This window comes from Patagioenas fasciata, unplaced genomic scaffold (assembly GCF_037038585.1).
Source record: "Patagioenas fasciata isolate bPatFas1 unplaced genomic scaffold, bPatFas1.hap1 Unplaced_1, whole genome shotgun sequence".
NCBI lineage: Eukaryota > Metazoa > Chordata > Aves > Columbiformes > Columbidae > Patagioenas > Patagioenas fasciata.
Window position 1 is genome coordinate 4,546,386 of NW_027288510.1, and position 12,309 is coordinate 4,558,694.

The following is a 12,309-nucleotide window of genomic DNA, read 5'->3' on the forward strand; positions in this document are numbered from 1 at the left end:
CGGGGATGGCGCTGGAGCTCCCGGGGACGGCGCTGGAGCTCCCGGGGACGGCGCTGGAGCTCCCGGGGACGGCGCTGGAGCTCCCGGGGACGGCGCTGGAGCTCCCGGGGACGGCGCTGGAGCTCCCGGGGACGGCGCTGGAGCTCCCGAGGATGGCGCTGGAGCTCCCGGGGACGGCACTGGAGCTCCCGGGGACGGCACTGGAGCTCCCGGGGATGGCGCTGGAGCTCCCGGGGATGGCGCTGGAGCTCCCGAGGATGGCACTGGAGCTCCCGGGGATGGCACTGGAGCTCCCGGGGACGGCACTGGAGCTCCCAGGGATGGCACTGGAGCTCCCGAGGATGGCACTGGAGCTCCCGAGGATGGCACTGGAGCTCCCGAGGATGGCACTGGAGCTCCCAGGGACGGCACTGGAGCTCCCGGGGATGGCACTGGAGCTCCCGAGGATGGCACTGGAGCTCCCAGGGATGGCGCTGGAGTTCCCGAGGATGGCACTGGAGCTCCCGGGGATGGCACTGGAGCTCCCAGGGGTGGCGCTGGAGCTCCCAGGGACGGCACTGGAGCTCCCGAGGATGGCACTGGAGCTCCCAGGGACGGCACTGGAGCTCCCGATGATGGCACTGGAGCTCCCAGGGATGGCACTGGAGCTCCCGAGGATGGCACTGGAGCTCCCAGGGACGGCACTGGAGCTCCCAGGGATGGCACTGGAGCTCCTGGGGATGGCGCTCGAGTTTCCAGGGATGGCACTGGAGCTCCCAGGGATGGCACTCGAGCTCCTGGGGATGGTGCTGGAGTTCCCCAGGATGGCGCTGGAGCTCCCGGGGATGGCACTGGAGCTCCCGGGGATGGCGCTGGAGCTCCCGGGGATGGTGCTGGAGCTCCCGGGGATGGTGCTGGAGCTCGCCATGGACAGCAGGGTCAACACTGCAACCGACACGGGGTGGGGGAAACGGGGTGATGGGACATGGGGATGTTGGGGTTCAGGGGGGAAATGGGGTGATATGAGGTGGGGATGTTGGGGTTTGGGGGGGAAAGGGGGATGTGACATGGGGGTGTTGGGGGAAAGGGGGATGTGACATGGGGGTGTTGGGGTTTGGGGAAAGGGGGATGTGACATGGGGATGTTGGGGTTTGGGGAAAGGGGGATGTGACATGGGGGTGTTGGGGTTTGGGGGTGGAAATATGGGATCCAACAAGGAAAAGCTGGGGTTTTTCAAGGAAAAGCGTGATACGACAATGGGTACGATTCAAGGAAAAGTTGGAGTTGGTCAAGAAAAGATGCGATATGATAAAGGAAATGTTGGGGTTTGTCAAGAAAAGGTGCAATAGGACAAGGAAAAGTTGGGTTTTGTTGAGAAAAGACATGATAGGACAATGGAAACGTTGGGTTTTGTCAAGAAAAGACACGATAGGACAAGCAAAAGTTGGGTTTATGTCAAGAAAAGACACGATAGGACAAGGAAAAGTTGGGTTTGGTTGAGAAAAGATGCGATAGGACAAGGAAAACTTGGAGTTGGTCAAGATAAGACGCAATAGGACATGGAAAAGTTGGGTTTATGTCAAGAAAAGACAATAGGACAAGGAAAAGTTGGCTTTTGTCAAGAAAAGACACGATAGGTCAAGGAAGAGTTGGAGTTGGTCAAGATAAGAACCAATAGGACAAGGAAAAGTTGGGTGTATGTCAAGAAAAGACGCGATAGGACAACAGAAACGTTGGGTTCTGTCAAGAAAAGACGTGATAAGACAAGGAAAAGTTGGGTTTTGTTGAGAAAAGATGCGATAGGACAAGGAAAAGTTGGGTTTTGTTGAGAAAAGACGTGATAGGACAATGGAAACGTCAGGGTTGGTCAAGAAAAGGTGCGATACAACAATGGGTACGATACGAGAAGGAAAAGTTGGGTTTATGTTGGGTTTTGGGGACAAAAGGCGCGATACGGGACAGCGGAAAACGAGCCAACCAGGTGGAGCGGAGAGCAAGAAAGACACGGAGAAACGTCACTATTTCTACCCAAAAGGCAGCGTTGGGAGCCCCAAGAGCAGCGACGACCCCCCCGGGGCCCAGGTGGGGTGGGCCAGGCACCCAATGCGTGCGATACCTGGGTCGGGCGCCTGCGGGTCGGTGTCCATGTCCCCCCAGGGCTTCCAGACCAGCTCCGCGCGCTCCTCGTCCTGCTGCGCCTGCGCTGGGTCGCGCAGGGCCGGCAGCTCCGCCTGGAAGCCGCTCCCCACGTTGATCTGCCTGGAGAGGGGACGAGAGGCGGTGACGGGGACCGCGGCGGCGCGGCGGGGGGGACGGGGGCGTTCTGAGCGCTCACGGCATCATCGTGCTCCGATCGGCACCGAAACCGCGCGGTTCGGCCGAAAACCACAGGGATTCGCTCCGAGACGCGGCAGAGTGGGAGAGACGCCCTGCGAGGGCTCGGAACAACAAAGCGTTGCCGGGGTTCCGCCGCGACATCAGCGCCGCCGGTGACATCAGCGCCTCGTGTTCCGTTCGGAATGGACGTCAATGGGTCCTGGTGGGCCAAACGAGGGGCAGGAAAAGCGCGACGCACCCGTTTTGCGCCCGTTTTTGGTGGTTTGGGGACTCATGGCCGGACGCTGATTTTGGGGGCGTCCTTCACCAGGCACAATCCCAAGTCGCCGTCCATTCTGCCTGCAGGATATTGAGAAATAAGGGGGGAAAAGCAACGCTCAGGATCAAAATCATCGTGCTGAGACCGTTCCTCGGCGTCACAACCACAAATTGTCCCAATTCCCATCGTTTTGGTGAAATCGGTCGCTGATGGATCATCCCAATGGGGTTTTGCAGTCGATCGCAGCACTCGGGTGGTTTTTACACCCGATATCGCAGCAAAACGCTGGGGGGTTGTTTCCATCCCATATTCCACAAAATCACCCATTTTGGGGTTTTTTGGGAGCACGAGCTCTGCGTTTGCCACCACAAACCAGCGAGGGGACGCCGAACCCAAACCGGGTTCACCGGGCGGTTTTACACCGGGATCGCTCGGCCCGGGTTGAGATAAACCCCCCGTAAACCACAACCATAAAGCGGGGTGTTCCCCCCAAAGCGCTACGTGGGGACATCCGCATCGCACCGAATTAACCCCGCGGGGCGGCCGAAAGCGCTTCAATCCCGGTGTCGGGATCACGAGGGGTTTCGGCCTCCGTCGCCTTTTTGCTGCGAGATCTTCCCATCCGGAGACGCATTTTCGGTGACCTGGGCAACATCGAACGAGAAAAGGGTTAAAGGTGGAAAACGCACAAAATCACACGGGCGTTTATCTGCTTTTCCTCCTTTTTTGGCTCAAAAGCAAGCGGCGAACCCCAAAATGAGGGGTCTGGGGACCCTCCGGTCCTGCTGATGCTTCCTCCCTTCCACCCAACTCGAGGCGATCGCCGGGTTCCGTATTTCGGATCAATAACCCAGCGGGAGCCTGGAGCCTCCCAGAGCCCGTCCCTGGGGTAGCGGCCGCCGAGCGCGTCCCCATAGCGTTATTTGGGTGTAATTTGGGGGGTTTTGGGGCACGTAGCACCCTTGGTTCAGCCAGGGACACACACACGGGTGCTCCGGGAAGCGACTCCGGCGCCGCCGGTTGCCGAATCATCGCACAACCATCCAAGTACTCGTCACCCACCTCGTTCCTTGTCACCGGAACCAACACCGGGATCACCAGGGGGGTGTTTTTGGACAGCGTCGGGGGTTCGGAGGCGCCGTTTCCATCTCCCAACGATGGTTTCGCGGTGTTTGCATCGCCCGCGTCGCGCACCTGAGCACAAACGGAACCGGGAGCGTCGGTGGCGCTGGAGGATATCAAAGCGCTTTGCAAACTGCTCTTCCCAATTATTTCTCCGTTATATAACGAGGATAATAAAACCCGCTACGCTAAACACGACCCAAACCGGGCGGGAGCGCGCAACGCGAATCTTTACACCGCAGCGATTCCCTATTTCTCGTTTTCTCACCCCGTCGTCTCCACTCAATCGGCAGCGACTTTCACAAATCATCCAGTTACGCACAATTTGGTAACGACCCCCGCAAAGGGCTTCTACGGCACCGCCGTCCCCCTCGCCGCCTTCGCTCAGATCCCCGCTCAATGAGCAGCACCCACGGGTGCCCGTTACCTGCCCCCTCTCGGCGTCCACCGACCACCCGTGGTTCCGGCACATGGAGACGCCGCCATCCTCAACCGGAGCAGCCGCCAAGTGGCTAAAGTGACAAAAATCAGGATAAATAGGTAAAAAAATCAACATGATAAAGCCGCGGCGCTTTTAGAACAGATGGCGCAGTCGGCACTGAAGCTCCAGGCAGGTGGAGCTTGCCCGGTGGAATCAATCGGCGTTCGGTCTCAAAGGTTTCAACCCAAAAGGGTTAAATAACAAGGATTTAAGGCAAACGTGCCCTCGAGCTCCCACGGGTTCACTCACCGCCCGGCGCAGGCGTTTTCCTCCGCGCCGCGGTCGGCAGGCGGTAGATGTTCCCACCCTGCAGGAGAGAAGCAACGGTGGCGGGCAGGGGTTGCTCTGCCGTTAATAAATGCTCATCATTAATAGATAGCGACCGTTAATCAATACCGATTGTTGATAAATACCAGCCACCGTTAATAAATACTGACCGCCATTAGTAAATACTGATCATCCTTAATAAATACTGATCGCCGTTAATACATACTGACCATCATTAATAAATACTGATCGTTATTAATAAATGCTGATCACCGTTAATAAATATTGATCCTTATTAATAATGATGATCGTCATTAATAAATACTGATCATCATTAATACTGATCGTTATTAATAAATACTGATCACCATTAGTAAATACTGACCATCATTAATAAATACTGATCACCAGTAATATTGATCCTTATTAATAATGCTGATTGTCATTAATAAATACTGATCATAATTAATAAATACTGACCATCATTAATAAATACTGATCACCATTAATAGATATTGATCCTTATTAATAATGCTGATCGTTATTAATAAATACTGACCATCATTAATAAATACTGATCACCAGTAATAAATATTGATCCTTATTAATAATGCTGATTGTCCTTAATAAATACTGACCATCATTAATAAATACTGATCACCATTAATAGATATTGATCCTTATTAATAATGCTGATCATTATTAATAAATACTGACCATCATTAATAAATACTGATCACCATTAATAGATATTGATCCTTATTAATAATGCTGATCGTTATTAATAAATACTGACCATCATTAATAAATACTGAGCGTCATTAACAAATACTAGCTGTTATTAATAATTACTGATCACCATTAATAAATACTGATCATCATTAATAAATACAGACCATCATTACTAAATACTGATCGTTATTAATAAATAATGATCACCATTAATAAATAATGACCATCATTAGTAAACACTGATCATTAGTAAATACTGAGCTCAAGGCTCAGGTTGGGCTCCAGGTCGGGCTCCAGGCTCAGGTCGGGCTCCAGGCTCAGGTTGGGCTCCAGGTCAGGCTCCAGGCTCAGGTTGGGCTCCAGGTCGGGCTCCAGGCTCAGGTTGGGCTCCAGGTCGGGCTCCAGGCTCAGGTTGGGCTCCAGGTCGGGCTCCAGGCTCAGGTTGGGCTCCAGGTCAGGCTCCAGGCTCAGGTCAGGCTCCAGGCCGGGCTCCAGGCTCAGGTCGGGCTCCAGGTCGGGCTCCAGGCTCAGGTCGGGCTCCAGGCTCAGGTTGGGCTCCAGGCTCAGGTTGGGCTCCAGGCTCAGACTGGGCTCCAGGTTGGGCTCCAGCGCTTCCCCACAGAGCAGCCCGGGGCTCTGGGCAAAGCCACGCAGCTCGTCGCCCAAGGGAAACAGGTCCATGGTCACCGGGCTCCAAACACCCCGGAGCAAAAACCAGAGCGGCCCCAGGACACCCGGGCTCCCAAAGAGCCTGGAAAAGGGACACAAAGAGTTAAATTGGGGGGAGTGAAGTGGCTGCTGATGCTGAGAAACCCCCGGGGGTTCGGGGCTGGGGGGAAAGGGGGGATCTGTATGAAAACTGCTCTGGGGAAAAGGGGGGAAGGGGTTTCCTTACCATGAGTTCACCTAAAGCTCTGAACTAAGGGCTCGTGTGGCTCAGCCCTAAAGTGTTGGCTCGTTAGTGGGCACCCAATTATGTTTCATTAACCCTTAAAATGTTCGTGCCCTCTATCAGACCCAGGAGTTCGGGCGGGGATTCAGTTCAGGAGGGACCCGGGAGTTTGGGAAAGGGGACCCAGGAGTACCCCTAAGGACCCAGTAGTTGGGGGGGGAACCAGGAGTTTGGGAAAGGGACCCAGGAGTTCGGGTGGGGATTCAGTTCAGGAGGGACCCAGGAGTACCCCTAAGGACCCAGTAGTTGGGGAGGGACCCAGGAGTGCCCCAAGGGACCCAGGGATTCGGGAAAGGGACCCAGGGATTCGGGAAAGGGACCCAGGAGTTCGGGAGAGCGGACCCAGGAGTTCGGGTGGGGATTCAGGTCAGGAGGGACCCAGGAGTTTGGGAAAGGGGACCCAGGAGTTTGGGAAAGGGACCCAGGAGTTTGGGAAAGGGACCCAGGAGTTTGGGAAAGGGACCCAGGAGTTCGGGTGGGGATTCAGTTCAGGAGGGACCCAGGAGTACCCCTAAGGACCCAGTAGTTGGGGAGGGACCCAGGAGTTTGGGAAAGGGGACGCAGGAGTCCTGGAGAGGGGACACAGGAATTCGGGAGAGCGGACCCAGGACTTCGAGTGGGGATTCAGGTCAGGAGGGACCCAGGAGTTCGGGAAAGGGGACCCAGGAGTACCCCTAAGGACCCAGGAGTCTGGGAAAGGGACCCAGGAGTTCGGGTGGGGATTCAGTTCAGGGGGTCCCAGGAGTACCCCTAAGGACTCAGTAGTTGGGGAGGGACCCAGGAGTGCCCCAAGGGACCCAGGAGTTCGGGAAAGGGACCCAGGAGTCCTGGAGAGGGGACCCAGGCGTCTGGGAAAGGGACCCAGGAGTTCAGGCGGGGATTCAGGTCAGGAGGGACCCAGGAGTTCGGGAGAGGGGACCCAGGAGTCCCCCTAAGGACCCAGTAGTTGGGGGGGGACCCAGGAGTGCCCCAAGGGACCCAGGAGTTCGGGAGAGAGGACCCAGGAGTTTGGGAATGGGGACCCAGGAGTTTGGGAGAGAGAACCCAGGCGTCCGGGAAAGGGACCCAGCAGTTCCGGAAAGGGACCCAGGCGTTCGGGAGAGCGGACCCACGAGTTCGGGCAGGGATTCGGATCAAGAGGGACCCAGGAGTTCGGGAGAGAGGACCCAGGCGTCCGGGCGATCCCGCCGCGTGGCCACGCCCCCTCCCCATCACCCCGCCCACCTCCCCTTGGCCCCGCCCCTTCCCGCCCCCCCCCGCGCCTGCGCCGCGCGGCCTCCCCGGAGCCGAGCGGGCTCCGTCCCTCTCCTCCCCCCCTCCCACCCCTGTGCTCCGGGTGCCGAGTTCGAATCCCCCCGCAGCCGCCTCCTCCCCCCGCTCCCTCGGTGTGCGGGGCCTTGCGGGAGCGCTGCGTGCGGGACAACGCGGGGCGGGAGCCCCCGGCGCCCCCGGGATGCGTGAGGGCGGCCGGCAGGGCCTGCGGCGGCCATGACAGGTGAGGAGCTCCCCCCCCACACCCCGCGCAATGGGCTCGTCCGGCAGGAAGCGCTTCCCTTGCGGCTCAATAGGCCCGGGGGGCGAGGGTTTTATCAACTATTTTCGACTCTTAACACTTAATAAGGGGCTTTTCTCCCCAAAAGGGCTGGGGGGGCGTGTGCTCACCATCCCTTTAGGGGTTTAAAAGGCGTTTAGGCGCGGTTTAAGGGCGCCTTTTAGCGCTGGTTGTGCTTGGAGGCTGCTTTGTTTGTAAATCGGCATTAGTTGTAATCAATGTAATTTATGCCGTTTACTTTGTTATTCCCAGAATAATGAGGGGTCAAAAGCCGCTGTTAGCGCCACTTATTGCTTTGGGTTTATGGGGAAACCCCCCCACGCCCCCCCCTGTGGCGCGGAATGGAGTCGCCCGGCTACTGAGGCACCGCGGGGACTGAACCATCCGGGGGGGGGGGGGGAACCACCCCCCCCACACTTCCCCCATAGGGTAGAATGGAGTCGCCCAGCTACTGAGGAGCCGCGGGGACTGAACCATCCGGGGAGGGGGGAGGGGGGGGGGAACCACCCCCCCACACCCCCCAATGCGCCCGCCCGCTCCATTAGAGGGAGGGGGCGGGTTCTGTCACCTTTGGGTGCTGGGTAAGGGGGTTGAATGGAGACACCCCCTAAATGCCCCCAATGGGGGATCCCAAACACCACAACTAATTGGCAAAGCTAATTAAAGCCTTATTAATGATAATTAACGCAGCGGAGACGCGAACGGAGCCAAAAGTTGGGAAGATTTGGAAAATTGGGGAAAATTTGGGAAATGTTGGAAAATTTTGGAAAAATTCAGAAAAAGTTGGGAAATGGAGAATTTTGCAAATTTGGAAAATGTTGGAAAGTTTTGAAACATTTGGAAAATGTTGGGAAATTTGGAAAATGTGGAAAAAACTTGGAAAAATTTGGAAAATTTTGGAAATTTTGGAAAATGTTGGAAAATTGTGGAAATGTTGGAAAAATGCAGAAAAAATTGGGAAATGTTGGAGAATTCTGAAAATTTGGAAAATGTTAAAAATTTGAAAAATGGAAAATTTTGATACACTTGGAAAATTATGGAAAATTTGGAAAATGTTGGAAAATGTGGAAAAAGCTTTGAAAACTTTGGAAAATTTGGAAAATTTGGAGAATGTTGGAAAATTTTGAAGGTGTTGGAAAATCTTGGAGAATTTTGAAAAACTTGGAAAATGTTGGAAAAATTGAAAAATTATGGAAAATTTGGAAAATTATGAAAAATTTTGAATCTGAAAATTATGAAGAATTTTGAAAAACTTGGAAAATTCTGAAACATTTTGAAATATTTTGGAACATTTTGAAAATTTCGGCCCATTTTGAAAATTTTGAAAAAATTTGACAAATTTGGAAAATTGCAAAACATTTGGAAAAATTTGGAAAATTTTGGACCATTTGGAAAATTTTGAAACATTTGGAAAAATGTGATAATTTGGAAGATTTTGAAACATTTTGCAAAACTTGGAAATTTTGGAAAATTTTGGAACTTTGGGGAAATTTGAAAGTCTGAAAAATGTTGAAGAATTTTGGACCATTTTGAAAAATGTTGAAACCTTTTGAAAAAGTGGGGGAAATTTGGGCAATTTTGAAAAGCTTTGAACATTTGGAACCATTTGGGAAATTTCAGAAAAATGTTGGAAATTTTGGACAGTTTCCAAAGTTTGGGGGAAAGTTTTGAAAATTTCAATAAATTTTGAAAATTTCAATAAATTTTGAAAACTTGTGTTAAATGTTGAAAATTTGTGTTAAATTTTGAAACTTTTTGATGAATTTGTGTTAGATTTTGAAAATTTTGGATAACTGTTAAATTTTGAAAACTTTGATAACTGTGTTAGATTTTGAAAAATTTTGGATAAATTTGTGTTAAATTTTGAAACTTTTTGATAACTGAGATTTTGAAACTTTTTGATAAATTAGTGTTAAATTTTGAAAACTTTTGATAAATTTGTGTTAGATTTTGAAAATTTTGGGTAACTTTGTGTTAGATTTTGAAAATTTTTCATAAATTTGTGTTAGATTTTGAAAAATTTTGATAAATTTGTGTTAGATTTTGAAAATTTTTCATAAATTAGTGTTAGATTTTGAAATTTTTTGATAGCTTTGTGTTAGATTTTGAAAATTTTGGATAACTGTGTTAAATTTTGGAAATTTTGGATAAATTAATGTTAAGTTTTGGAAATTTTGGATAAATTAGTGTTAAATTTGGGAAATTTTGGATAGTGTTAAACTTTGGAAATTTTGGATAGATTAGTGTTAAGTTTTGGAAATTTTGGATAGATTAGTGTTAAATTTGGGAAATTTTGGATAGTGTTAAACTTTGGAAATTTTGGATAGATTAGTGTTAAGTTTTGGAAATTTTGGATAAATTAGTGTTAAACTTTGGAAATTTTGGATAAATTAGTGTTAAACTTTGGAAATTTTGGATAAATTAGTGTTAAGTTTTGGAAATTTTGGATAAATTAGTGTTAAGTTTTGGAAATTTTGGATAGATTAGTGTTAAGTTTTGGAAATTTTGGATAGTGTTAAACTTTGGAAATTTTGGATAAATTAGTGTTAAACTTTGGAAATTTTGGATAAATTAGTGTTAAACTTTGGAAATTTTGGATAGATTAGTGTTAAACTTTGGAAATTTTGGATTGTGTTACATTTTGGAAATTTTGGATAAATTAGTGTTAAACTTTGGAAATTTTGGATAGATTAGTGTTAAACTTTGGGAATTTTGGATAAATTAGTGTTAAGTTTTGGAAATTTTGGATAAATTAGTGTTACGTTTTGGAAATTTTGGATAAATTAGTGTTAAACTTTGGAAATTTTGGATAACTTAGTGTTAAGTTTTGGAAATTTTGGATAACTTAGTGTTCAAGTTTGGAACTTTTGGATAACTTAGTGTTGAATTTGGAACTTGGGATCCCTTGTGCTGACCGTGGGCGCCTTGCCTCCCCAGGCCGGTAGCCCCCGTGTCCCAGCATGGCCGAGGTGTGGGTGGTGAAGGAGGGCTGGCTGCACAAGAGAGGTGAGAGACAGCCCCTCCCGCTCGTTAGCGCCCGGCGGTAATTACCGGCCATTACAAACCCCTTTCCATTTCCCCTTCTTCCCCTTCCCCCTTTTCCCCTTCCCCCTTTTCCCCTTCCCCCTTTTCCCCTTCCCCCTTTTCCCCTTCCCCCTTTTCCCCTTCCCCCTTTTCCCCTTCCCCCTTTTCCCCTTCCCCCTTTTCCCCTTCCCCCTTTTCCCCCTTCCCCCCCTTCCCCCCCTTCCCCCCCCCCTTTTCCCCCCTTTTCCCCCCTTTTCCCCCCTTTTCCCCCTCTCCCCCCTTTCCCCCCTTTTCCCCCCTTTCCCCCTTCTCCCCCCTTTCCCCCTTTCCCCCCTTCCCCCCCCTTTTCCCCCCTTCCCCCCCTTTCCCCCCCCTCTTTTTCCCCCCCCCCCCTCTCCCTTCCCCCCTTTCCCCCCCTCTCCCCCCTCTCCCCCCTTTCCCCCCTTTCCCCCTTTCCCCCCCCTTTCCCCCCCTTCCCCCCCCTTCCCCCCCCCTTTCCCCCCCCTTCCCCCCCTTTTCCCCCCCTTTCCCCCCTTTTCCCCCCCTTTCCCCCCACCTTTTCCCCCCACCTTTTCCCCCCACCTTTTCCCCCACCTTTTCCCCCCACCTTTTCCCCCCCACCTTTTCCCCCTTTTCCCCCCTTTCCCCCCCCTTTTTCCCCCCCTTTTCCCCCCCTTTTCCCCCCCCTTTTCCCTCCCTTTCCCCCTTTTCCCCCCCTTTTCCCCCCCTTTTCCCCCCTTTTCCCCCCTTTCCCCCCTTTCCCCCTTTCCCCCCTTCCCCCTTTCCCCCCCTTCTCCCCCCCTTTTCCCCCCTTTTCCCCCTTTCCCCCTTTCCCCCCCTTTCCCTCCCTTTCCCCCCCCTTCCCCCCCTCTCCCCCCTTCCCCCCCTCTCCCCCCTTTCCCCCCCTTTCCCCCCCTCCTTCCCTCCCTCCTTCCCCCCCTCCTTCCCCCCTCCTTCCCCCCCTCCTTTCCCCCCCTCCTTCCCCCCCTCCTTTCCCCCTCCTTTCCCCCCCTCCTTTCCCCCTCCTTTCCCCCCCTCCTTTCCCCCCCTCCTTTCCCCCCCTCCTTTCCCCCCCTCCTTTCCCCCCCTCCTTTCCCCCCTCCTTTCCCCCCCCTCCTTCCCCCCCTCCTTTCCCCCCCCCCCCCCCCCCTTTTTCTCCCCCCCCCCCCCCCCCCCCCCCCCCCCCTTTCCCCCCTTTTCCCCCCTTTCCCTCCCTTCCCCCCCCCCTTCCCCCCTCCCCCCCTCCCCCCCTTTCCCCCCCCCCTTTCCCCCCTCCCCCCCTTTCCCCCCCCCCTCCTCCCCCCCCCCCCCCCCCCCCCCCCTCCTTCCCCCTCCCCTTTCCCCCTTCCCCCCCTTTCCCCCCTTTCCCCCCCCCCCCCCCCCCCCCCCCCCCCCCCCCCCTCCTTTCCCCCCCCCCCCCCCCCCCCCCCCCCCCCCCCCCCTCCCTTCCCCCTTTTTCCCCCTCCCTTCCCCCCCCTTTTCCCCCTCCTTTCCCCCCCCCCCCTTTTCCCCCTCCTTTCCCCCCCTTTTCCCCCCTCCTCCTTTCCCCCCCTTTCCCCCCCCCCCCCCCCCTTCCCCTTTCCCCCCCTTCCCCTTTCCCCCCC